Here is a 12,319-nt window from a genome sequence, read left to right on the forward strand (position 1 = left end):
GTATCTGTCTGTTCCTTACATTGTTTGTTAAAGCATTTTTCGTCTCGCGTTATTTATCATCCCTTTCTTTTTTGGTTTCAGCCATGTGTAGCCGCCAATTGCTGTCAATGGATTTTAATAAGATTATTTACTATTAGCAGACGGCTTACTTATTAAAATATATTAACATTGTGGTACAGTGCAAAAAATGTAGAACACTTTTAGAGTATAAAAATGTATAACAATCTACCGATAGAAATTAAGCGCAGCGATAGATTGGAGCATTTTTAAAGAAAACTGAAAGAGTGTATTTTAAGTGTAAGTTAATATTAAGTTAGTTTGTAAGTTATTTAATGTATTTTGAAATAGCTGAGAAAGCTAATAAATCAATACGAATCAAAATATCAATCAATCAATCTCCCTCTCCCTCTCTCTCCCTTCGGAACGGAATATGAATCGAGACGCGGATTTGCAACGTAATCCCTCGCGCGATGCAACGACAATGTACCTACGCCTGGGAATTGGCGTCTCGGATGGTGTCTCTCCGTTCGCGAGCCGCGCGTCTCGGGGGTATCCTTGTAATTAAGGCGCGCCGCCGCGAGCGTTGTCGGCCGCGATGCGGAAAAGTGCAGACCGAAACGGATAATAATTGCCCGCGGTCGGGGCCCCGCGCTCGATACGACATTATAAAGTCATCACGGACGAAGGGGGCACGCGCGTGCTATTCTCCCCGTGAGTGCCCGGACTCGGTGTGGCGACTTTTTCTCGGGCGGCAACGCGGCCGCCGCCGATCCGCGGAGGATCTGGATCCCTCGACCGACGTGCCGCTCATCAATTATGAGTTACGATCGCGCGCGCGAGCCTCAAGGTTCCGCCGCCGCGCCGCGCCAGCAATCTCGGCCTCGGAATCGAACGCGTCCTCCGCGCCGCGCGCGAGCACTTCTCTTTCTCTCTCTCTCTCTCTCTCTCTCTCTCTCTCTCTTCGAGCCTTTTTCTTCTCGTAGGCTGCGCTGACGATAGCTATAAATCGCCTATCCCGCCTTTTGGCGAGTAGGAACGGCCTTGAGTGTTTATTGTCTGCCTCAGGCAGTAAACCCTCTTTTTTATAGTACTTCGACAAAACAGTCGATCTCAGAGTTTCCAATGAAACCTCTTTTTTTTATCTATACCACATCTTTTTTACAAACTACTAGAACATTACATTGCGCTATGCGCGCGCCATTACATTACATTTGTTTAATTAATATATAAATGTATGAATAATTTAATTTTATTATATGGTCTATTTTAATATTAAACTGATTACTTAAATTTTGAACTGATACAATAATTAAAATAAAACAAATGTTTCTTTAAATTTAACTATATATATCAATTTAACAGTACATTTATAAAGAACAGATCAAATATTAAATTACTCTGAACACATCCAATATTTGATACTATTTCGAATCTGTTTTTGAAGTTTGTCATTTTTTTTATTGATTAAATATCTTTAACGAAAATAAAGAACACGAAGAATTTAATTTAATACTAGAACAACACATGCGTGCGGAAGTTCATGCTAACTTCCGTGATCTCGCAAAATTCGATGCGGAACAGCCCGAATGCAGTTCCGCATCGACCTAAATAAAAACCATACGCGGCACAAGTAAACCGCGAAGCTACCGTGTACCAATATCGAAACGCCCAGCCTCGCGGAAGTTGCCCAACGCACCCGGTCACTGGCCTCCAAAAGGGCGGAGAGTAACATAACAACGTCCGAGTTACGTCGCGTACTACAAATCTTATCGCGAGTGATACTTGACACCGCTACAGCTGACTGTAAGCACCGAAGCAAAGAAATAAAAACAACGAAAACCAAATAAGAAGTGTTTTCTTTTATTCAACCAACGAGACGAACCTTCACCCTTCGGATCCTAATCCCTAAGGCAGGACGAATTCTAACTACTTACGGGAAGAACTCCCGAAACGAGTAAACGCTCACGACAGAATCATCATAAATAAAAGTGTTTAAGGATAAATTCTCTACTACAATGTTTTCTTTATTTCATTTAATCGAGTGCGTCGCGGGGATCTATCGAGAGCTCTCCGCGATATATCTCGTCTAGATATTCAGAGCGTAGATTCTCCAAGGTATCGAGCGCAAAGGATTAAATCTAAGCGCTATCTGCGGCGCATCTTATCCCGGACGATACAAAAGGATTATATGTAGAGTGGCCGGATGCGGATCGGGACGACGGATCCTTGAGCTATCGCATGCGTAATGTCTTCATTCAGCCCTACACCTATCATAATCTCGCGATGATGAACGAGCGCCCTTTATGCGAGGACGCAGAACGGAGAGAGATTAAACGTAGAGTCATCAATAGGCTGCGGTCGCATTAAATGGCCTGCCGTGTGCCGCGTGCCGCGGAAAAATCGGAACGAGTCAATTAGTCCCTCTTGCCCCAGGGGTCAGTTCGGGGTTTTTTTACTCTTTAACGTGTGGTACTGTGACTCTTACTTTGAGTCGGATATCCAACGGGGGCCTTTAAAGAAGAAGAGTCAATTAGTCGCGCTCTACCAGTTCGATCTGTCACAATATACAAAACTCCGTCTCTCTTTTTTCGCCTCTCCCCCTTTCCTGCCCTGTCCTTTCTCCCTCTGCTATTCCGGATCCACGTGCGCCGCGGGCGCCGAGATATCTCCGGAGCTCTAAGTCATGTTTTACGGTTAACAAATAGGGTGTCGCTGAATGTACCGCCGTGCCGCGTGATGCTATCGACGTCGACAAAAATTAAGCGCTGCGATTATTCACGCGTGTCCCGCGCGATCGGCGGCGCGGCGCTGCTATTTCGGTAGCCGAGTTTCGTGCGTAAGCAGCGTACGAGCTTTTATATCGCGCGACGTCGCTGTCGCGATACCGCGCGTGGCGATATGTATCTGCCACGTAAGATCGATGCGCGTCGAATCGAAGCCTGTGATCAAAATTACACAGGGAGACAGGCAGATAATCTTCGATCTTAATCTTCCACAATTAAAAGTATTATCCCCTTCACTCGTGTGTAGTTAATTTACCCAGTAGAGACCGAAACTTTAAATTTTCGCAATCTCCCCGAGCCCGCGGCTTTCTTCCCTGTCTAGACTCGCGTTGTATCGCGCGCCGTGGCATATTTAAAATATGAAATATTTATATTGTTACAAGAAGAAATTCTTCGATTGTATTTATTATACTTTCAAATACTTTTAAGGCAGAATACAGGAGATTGTTGACGATCATTTCAACAATGTTTTTAAACTCTTCTAATTGCGTGTGGTATTGGTACGAGGCACTACCGTGCCTCTTGACCACATCGTTCTTGAGTGTATTAATGTGATGAGGAACCACATCTCATCTCTATATGCATGTGGTATAAATGAAATTCCGGTTGTTTACATTGAAACGGAAACAACTTGACATATTATGTTTCTGACCAATAAAAAAAAAAGAGAATAAATTTCTTTAATCAAACGCATATTGCAGCGACCCGGAGAGCAATTGCGTTTTGTGTGTCCAATGCGTCTCGCTTGTTGTACCAGCCGCCGCGTCGCCGCGTTGGATCCCCGTTAGCTGACGGGAAAGGATATACCCTATCGTGTCGTGTCCATGCTCTGTCCAATGCATATTAAGTAGTTCTGGAAAATCAGTTGTCGGTGGCTCGTAGCACCGAGTCTGGACGAAGGAATTGAATGAATCAGCTTCTCCTGGTCGGCCTTGCAGCCTGTTTACTAGTTCGAGTGTTAGAAATTGAAAGATAGATTATTTATAGAACCTACTATTTTCACGAAACCTTACAAAGATGAACTCTAATAATACAACTACTAAAATGAATGTTCTAATCCTTTGTATTCCGTAAGACAGCTTACGTACTTAAAATAGTATATAAAAAAGATACGCGTTTCTCCAGTTGTTTGATAAGTTTGATTGTAACATTTCTATCAAAATTTAATTTTAGTCTCTCTTTTGCTTGTCCAAATATCGCATTATAAAAACAGAATTTTTTAAAGAAAGGAAAAATGTACGCCAAGTACGATAAAAAACATTTGAAATGTATGTATTAAATAAAAAAATTAATTGCTCAAAAATAATTTTCAAATCAATCTAATCAGCCCAGTATCACTAATGACAGCTTAAATCTTAAAAAATAAAATCTTGCCAGTTTGCATTTTGATTATACGCGCCACTGCAATCGCGTCGCTTGATTTGAAAAAAATCGAAGGTGTTCGGTATCGATTCGTTCTCGCATATATATGTATGAACGTAATCGCATTATAGTTTACGCGATTGCGTATAGTTGCATTACTGTACCTCTGTAATGGGAGGGGCTCCGGGGGATAGAGTGCAACGAGAGGAGAGAAAAGTTGCGATGGAGCAAGGGGAGGAGAGAACGTTGGCGTCGCCTGGAATGCCCGCAGACCACGAACGGTGCCGATACGACGGGTTTACCTTTTACAGCCTACCTACCGGTCGTTTCACTCCGACCGCGCACCTTCAACGTCCACGCGTTATATATCTCCCCATCCTCCCCACGTCCCATTGCATCGCCGCTTTCACTGCCTTAAAAATGCATCTTCTCTTCGCAACACACGCAACTCTTCGATACCATATGTACTTCGATTAATTTAATTATTGACCGCCACCTGCTGTCAATATATAAAGAGGAGACTTAATTAAGGAGGATTTATATTAAAGGGATGTTATACCTTCTCGTTTCTCGATAGAGCCTACGAGAGACGAACTGCATCTCTCTCCGCAGATTATTGCGCCTGTGTAGTTAAATCTTTAACGGATGACTCACGATTAGATAGCAGATTTAAGAAACACGTTATTAACATATTCGTCACTTTATTAAATAGAAAAACAACTGCTATCTAAATATAGAGAAAAGACTTAATTATAAATTTATATACAAGGTAAAAAAGAAAGAGATTTATTAGTTTTAAGTAATATCGGAAACAATATTTTTTTTAATATACAAAATATCCCAAACTACCCCGTATTCTTTTTAAAAATACCGAGGGACTTGACGAAAAAATCCCAGCGTTCCAATCACCGGATAAAAAAAAAACTGGTAGAGTATTCGTATTCATGCGAGGCGAAAGCTACGCGATTACACGTGTTCGGGGCCCCGAAATCCATTCGATTATACGATTGCGCTAAGCGAAACAATTACTCGTTTTACACAAAATATCTCGATTGTGTCATATATTCTTTCATACCTACTGTAAACTTCAATACATTATCTGGGGTTTTTATGCCGCAAGACTTTTCCCCACAGAGCTAAATAAAGGTTTAATTCCTTGGCTCTAAAACCAGTGTACGTTAATTTCAAACTTTACCCATCCATCCAAAATCACGGAAACTCTCTGAAAGGAGAGAGTTTTCGACGATACACCACCCTTTTCAGGGCGCAAAACAAACCGCCCTTGTAAAGGCGCAAAACAAACCGCCCTTGTAAAGGCGCAAAACAAATCACTCTGATCAGGGTGCGAGACAAATCGCCCTTTTCAGGGCGCAAAACAAATCGCCTTTTCATGGCGCAAAACAAACCGTCTTGTGAGAGCGCAAGACAAACCACCCTTGTAAGGGCGCAAGACAAACCGCCCTTGTCAGGGTGCAAAACAAACCGCCTTTTTCAGGGCGTAAGACAAATCGCCCTTTTCAGGGCGCAAAACAAACCGCCCTTTTCAGGGCGCAAGACGAACCATTCGTTAGGCCGTACTTGTAAAAAATTTTAAGATTTTCGCGAAAAATTATTTACCTTTATTTTAAGAGAATTTAAAAGAGTTTCTGGACACCCTGTACATCTAAAACATACTTTCAATTTTTTATATTCTGAGACTAATTTGCTTGCTTATATCATGTGCATAATTATCGCGTCGGATTAATATTAACGAGAAATGACGAGAACTTTGGAAAATATCGACGCTCGTAGGTTGCGGAATTTGGCGCAACGAGATGCGACAGTAATGAAACGTTTCATGGTTAAGTAACATCGCTTTTCTCCGAGAAGATGTCATCATTTTCACGACGATGTTTATTCATGATCACGATTAGCTACTTACTACGCCAGCTAGAGCCCGTTCTCCGCCCACCTCGTAAATTTTCATGTCCCATTGTATTCTTCGTTCCGTCGTGTCTTTGCATCATCCTTCTGTACCGCTTGAAAAGCAGCTTCTTCTTAAAATGCCGCTTGTATAATACCGTAGAGAGGAAAATATGAAATCGCCGCGCGGTATTTTGAAATCTATTTATTGGCTTCAGAAACTCCAAATGAATTATAGGATCATTGGAGATAATTGGCAATTATTCTATGGCATTCTACAGCGTATGGGATTAACCCACACTAACGTCCCGAAATAAATTACACGCGGAGGGATCCTTCGCTCGATCGTGCCTCGATCGGCGATTGCTATTGATCAGCTCGACCGAATCGACTTGCCTGGCCTGGCAAGTGATCCTAACCAGACTTCCATGTTCACCGACGCATTATCGCCGCTGCCGAGACTATCTCCTCATAGAGCACCGAAACCACAAGCGACCGAGGGTCGATCGGCTCGAGTATTGGTATATTAAATGAGTCGAGGAATAAGCATATTGCGCCGCGTGTATGTACATACATACATTGGAAAGCCGGCAACAACGTACCCAAGGCAAGCGTGGCCGCGGTCATGCATTGCAGGCGGCGGGCGCCCATTTGCTCCGTCGGGTTATCTTAATAGGATTTCGATAGTCTGATTCTATCTTCTCGTGCTACCAAGCGCCCAGAGAAAACAACTAGCGTATCCATATCCATCGTGTCTTTTAAATCGCTACTTAAATTGATAGAATTCTTTCCGTCTCACATTGATTTATATGCGATGTGTATTTTTAATTACATTCAAAAAATGGAAAGAAAATTTTTGTCTACACACAAGTTGTCCCTTTATAGCGCATATTAATACTTTTAACGCGATAAAAATCTCCTCTCACTCTCGTCTGAGGAGTATCTCAGAAATTGTCGCGTTTAAGATCTGCGCCACTCGGGCGACACTCCGTAATCTCTACGCATTTCAAGACCGAAGGGAGTAGACTCCGACAAGTATCACGTTGCAACTCGGCTCGATAAGTGCTGATCGTAAATAACAGTTGCACGTTTCGAACATACCGGAAACATTAATAGTCACCCTACGCATACCAAAACCGCGGACGGTCATCGGAATCGATCTAATAATTCCCCTCGCCACGGCGGCGATCGTTAATTAATGTTCTCTTCAGAGACACTCATATTCGAGGGTGAAGGCTCAGACTTTAAGCGCCCGACGGTATTAGCACTCGATCCAATTTCTCAGTTTAACGAGCGCAATCTGGTCGAAGGCAGTCCGAAACGACGTGGACGTGGACGCGCGCGTGATAAACACGCCGGGCTCAAGGCAACCGCCCACGAGCGGATAGCTCGTTAGTGACAGATGCGATTTGACCCATTAGCACAATCACGTGCGCCGCGTCCCCGCCTTCTCCTCATCCTTCTCTGCCTCGTCTTCTCCTCTTCTCGTGTCTCCTAACGTAACACGGCTAACGGAACTCGCGGACGCAGACCGGAAGAGAGCACCGCGCTTCGGAATGCCGACGCGTGCCACATCGCTCGACGTGTCCCGCGTGTGCCCATATACGAAGGGCCTCCGTACTCTCCGCGCGTACTCTTGCCTACGACGATTCCTCCGCCACGCCGGGTTGGAATTCTCAGATCCCCGGTATGGAATAGAGCCAAGGATGGGCAAGGACTTCTTGCCAGCTCCGCGGCACGCGCGCTGCGTTCATAAAGTTACGTGGACGGGGACGTCCCGGAACCGCCGCTGTGCATAATTTAATTCTCCCGCGGCGTACGAATCCGTTTGATTCATTTCACGTGCCACGTGACAAATTTAATTAAAATTATAGAAGAGACCTGTTTGTACATCTTAAGCGTTTCGTATAGAAAGATCATTGAATAACACATTTCCACGGAGATTTTGATTTAAACTGTACAAGTGAGAGGATTTCGTGCGTATAAATGCGTATACGAGCGTAAAGAAAATCACTCCTTTCTCTGTTTTTCCCGTGATTAACGATGTTCCGGATCACGAACTTGACTACACAAGATCCCGAGCCACGTAAAAACAACTCATGAAATATTCAGGTCCCCGTTCGGATCTCTCTAACAAATAGACGAGCGGAACCGAAAGGATTAAGTGCATCTCATCCAACGGTCGGCCCGGTTCGTCGAACCGAGTCGCGACGAACGGCGCACAATGACTCTAACGAGCCGCCGTAAGGCCTGCCGGTGTCCCGGTCTCTCTCTCTCTCTCTCTCTCTCTCCCTTGACAGAGATTCGGGATAAGGCCGAACGCGAGAAGAGTAAGGTTAACGCACCCTGCAGAAGAATACGGTACCCCGAAATGGAACGCCGCGTAGGACGACACTCCTGCTGCAGACACCCACGCACTCCTGTCTTATGTCCAGGACCATGTCGTCGAGCTCGCAAATACGCGGCCGCGTGAATGGCCACGTTGAGTTTCTAAGGGTGCGTTCGTTTTGAACGCTCACGCGCTATAAGCGCTATTTTTCACCGTTCCTTTTTAGAATTTAAGCTTATACGACTGCAAGTAAAGTCGTTCCCTTTGGCTCTTGTGAGCATTGTGAGCGTGTCAAGATGGCGAAAAATAACAATATATCACAGGAAGAATAGCGCGAATATTGTAACATCATATTAAAAGATGGAAATTGAAAGAGAATTAATTTCTGTATTATGTTTGCTAATAATAATGACTCTTTTATTGACGAAGGCGATTGTTATATTTATAGTAAACAATTAGAAATTATTATTATTATTCGTCTTAAGGAAACTTTGATAAAGCATCGAATATTATGATTGAAAAATTTGAAACAGACCTAATATTTGCAAATATCAATTTTGTTTTTGTCATCAATTTATTAAATCTAACTTTTGGTTTCTAATTAGAATAAAACAATCTACTTTTTATTTATATGTATTATGTAATAGTTACATTTAAGGATCGTTTAAAAATCGAAAATTCGAGAGAGAAATCACATTTAAACAAATTATAGATAGAAAATTATCAAATCGCTTGTTATATAACCAATTAGGTGATTTTCATAATTAGCTGTGCTAATTTGTTGATTAAGTCCTTATTGCGATAATACACAGCGTTTATTTTGGACGCTTATAAGTTATAAGCATTCACGCTTTCGCTGCCCTACCTCGATGGAATAAATATTTTTGAGTGCGATATATGACGTCACGATGACGTCATGAATGTGTCTCATGAGCGCTTACAATTGCCAAAGCAAATGGTATAAGCGCTGTAAGCGTTTCAAAACAAACACACCCTAGAAGAAAAAAATGCGCATAATATATCTCTCTCGTATTCTTCGCAAAGGGGATGTGACCTTGTTGCCGGCCGACGCGCCGAGATTTATCGACTTATCGTTTGTTACGAGAAGGAACCAGCTCGTCCTTCGCGCGCTGAATAGATATCCGCCGCTTGTCACACCGATGGTGATAATGTATAGCCGGATGCTGTTGAAAGCGTTGGCTCGGCGGCGACAGAATGCAGGATTCGAAAGACACGTATTGTCTTTTTGTCGCTACGACGCGAGTCGTCCCGCGCGATTGTGCCTAAAGGATTAAAAAAATATTGGTATCCTTCCTCAAATTTCGGTGGATTCTGTGGATTTGCGATGTAGCTTCGCTAAATTACTTCTCCGTTATTTATTATAGATTGAAATAATGGTACAAAGTTGTGATTTAATAATGATCAAATTGAATTTCTAGAATTAAAATTAAAAATGATAATATATCAAAGTTTTGTTCATAATATTGTATATATCAAAAGTTACATTTTAGATATTGTATCAAATTTTTTCAATCATACATAGATTATTATCTGAGTTATTAAGTTTTTGCAGATTTTTTTACTCGTTTTCACTTTGATCTATTGTGAACATCTATTGCGCGGCGGTTCAAATGCTCATTGTTCGCGCTTGTCAGAAAGCCGACAGGTCGTCGTGCCAAATAAGGTTGCTCACCCCGGGGATGCAATCTCCGCGGCATTCGAGGCAAGGGTCCAGCCCTTGCCGAGATCTCGCATAGAATTTTCGGCTCGACCCTTATCTTAATCGACGGATCTAAGGCGTTACGGAGCCGCGAACAGCGACGAGCGAAAAAAAAAAAAAAATGAGCAAATCGAGGAACGATGGGCGAGGCGAGGCTGAAAGCGAGGGCTTTGCTCCCTTGAGAACCGCAAATTAGGCTTGCGACCGACAGAGATAGCGAAAGATCATCGAGGAAGAATTCCGACAGGCGGGTGCCCGCCATACATCTTGCTCCACTCGACAGCCCGTCTAAGAAAAAATAAAAAAAGGAGCCGTGACCGATTACTAATTAATGTCAATCAGCTTCCAAGCGTAATTATTCGGCGCGTTATGGGCGCGCTCGCAATTAGATGTCCGCGTATGTAACGTCTGATGACCGTTGCGTCAAATATTTATACAATCGCGTAATTATTCCCGCGTCAAACGTAATTCGCTCCGCATCGCCAATGTGGGAGAGATCGTTAGGGGCCTACTTCGCCGCCTTCGCGCTTCAAGGAAGGACAAACCAAGTTTGTGCATCACGTTCGGGTCACTGATGGTGGTATACTGATGGAGCAGACCGTTATGAGTCGGTATGAGCCGCAGGGGGAGAGGCATTATGCATAGCTACGGGCGTAATCCCGAGCTACTTCTAAGAAACGATCGCTCATTGATCCTCAGTCCTCCCTCGCCTCCCTCGCCCCCCTCCGTCCCCGGCGACACGGGTCACGTCTGGATAACGGTCCCCCCGGCAAAAGGACACGTGCCTCTAAACTGCGCGCACAGGCTAATCAACCTGACACTCGCGTAGGAAACCGCTATTGTGATCGGGCGATTCCTTCCGTGCGCGGCGGATTGACGGCTGTCTTACGGTAAATCCTCCGGATATAGGGCCTTCGTGCGAACGAAATGAGACACGAATAAGGACGACCGGAATACGGTTTATCGATGTGTCGGAGCGTTTGACCCCTGCTCGCGCCGAGATGGATTCGATCGTAGCGAGATTTATGGTGATTCTCTCCAATTTTTTGCGCTAGACCGCCAGCGTCTCGCGAGCCGGACGGACCATCTTCCAAGGAAGATTTATCGCTACAAGACGGTACATTAGCGTTTATCGGAATCTGCGGTGTTCCCGTCGCGTTTACGACGCGAAATACATTCTCGGAAAAATCTCGTACTCCTTGACACGCGCGAATGCGTGTCTCAATCCACGCGGGTTTATCGTCGCGTCATCGTTTAACATAGTCGGTCAAGGAACGCGCGATCGTCGCAACGGCGCGGCGGCTCGTCCGTCGTATAATTTATGAACACCGCAGCCGTAACGTAACGTAATCTTAATAGTCCATTACCTCGTGAATCATCAAACATACAGGTTTATTAACGCGAACGTTTGCAAGATTGCACGAAGGGGAAAAGACCTTAATTAGGCGATCGAGCTCGCGCGCTTGTGTGTGCATGTGAAGTTCGTTCGGTGAAGCTGTACTTTCTCTGTTCTTCGCGCCGCGAGTCTCGGTTTCAACGGTCGTTAAAATTTTGCACGATGAGCTACTGACCGGTAAGTTGCTGTCGCTACCGTAACGAGAGTTTCGCAGTGCGTCTATCCGCGTCGAGAGCCCTTCGATCAGGGCGATCGTCGCAACCAATCACCCTTTCCCTCTTGAAATAACGAAATAAAAGCGTTATTAATAAATGCACAACGAAGTATTTCGAAAAATCGCGAATAAATAAACTTAAGAGACTAAAACTTATTTCGCCACGCGCCTTACGTCGTCTCGTAATTTGGCGACTTGATTTTCCATGCGTTCACACTTCTCAGCGCGTCTATCCGCGTCGATAGGCCCCTCAGGGCGATCGTCGCAACCAATAACCCTACCCCCTTGAAATAAAGAAGTAAAAGCATTATTTGACTACAACTCGATTAAGTAATACCGTTCATTAAACTCAGCCGTTTTTATCTAAAATAAAAAAATAGAAACGTTAGTAATAAACGCACAATAAAATGAAATATTTTAGAAAATCGTGAATAAGTAACAATAAATTTAAGAAACTAAAACCTATTTCGCGCGCCTTACGTCGTCTCGTGATTTGGCGACTTGATTTTCCATGCCTTCACACTTCTCAGCGCGTCTATCCACGTCGATAGGCCCCTCAGGGCGATCGTCGCAACCAATAACCCTCCCCCCCTTGAAATAAAAGCATTATTAA

General features: G+C 43.9%; 1 long non-coding RNA gene across 1 annotated transcript in view; it reads left to right on the top strand.

Moving 5' to 3' along the window:
- Nucleotides 1–12,083, top strand: part of LOC118647857 — a 28,692-nt gene extending 16,609 nt beyond the window's left edge. The window contains exon 2 of the long non-coding RNA XR_004964993.1: nucleotides 82–12,083. This is a non-coding gene — a long non-coding RNA (uncharacterized LOC118647857). The remainder of the gene's footprint in view (nucleotides 1–81) is intronic.
- The last annotated feature ends 236 nt before the right edge of the window (nucleotides 12,084–12,319 follow it).

The sequence above is a fragment of the Monomorium pharaonis genome, chromosome 11, assembly GCF_013373865.1.
Source record: "Monomorium pharaonis isolate MP-MQ-018 chromosome 11, ASM1337386v2, whole genome shotgun sequence".
NCBI classification, from domain to species: Eukaryota; Metazoa; Arthropoda; class Insecta; order Hymenoptera; family Formicidae; genus Monomorium; species Monomorium pharaonis.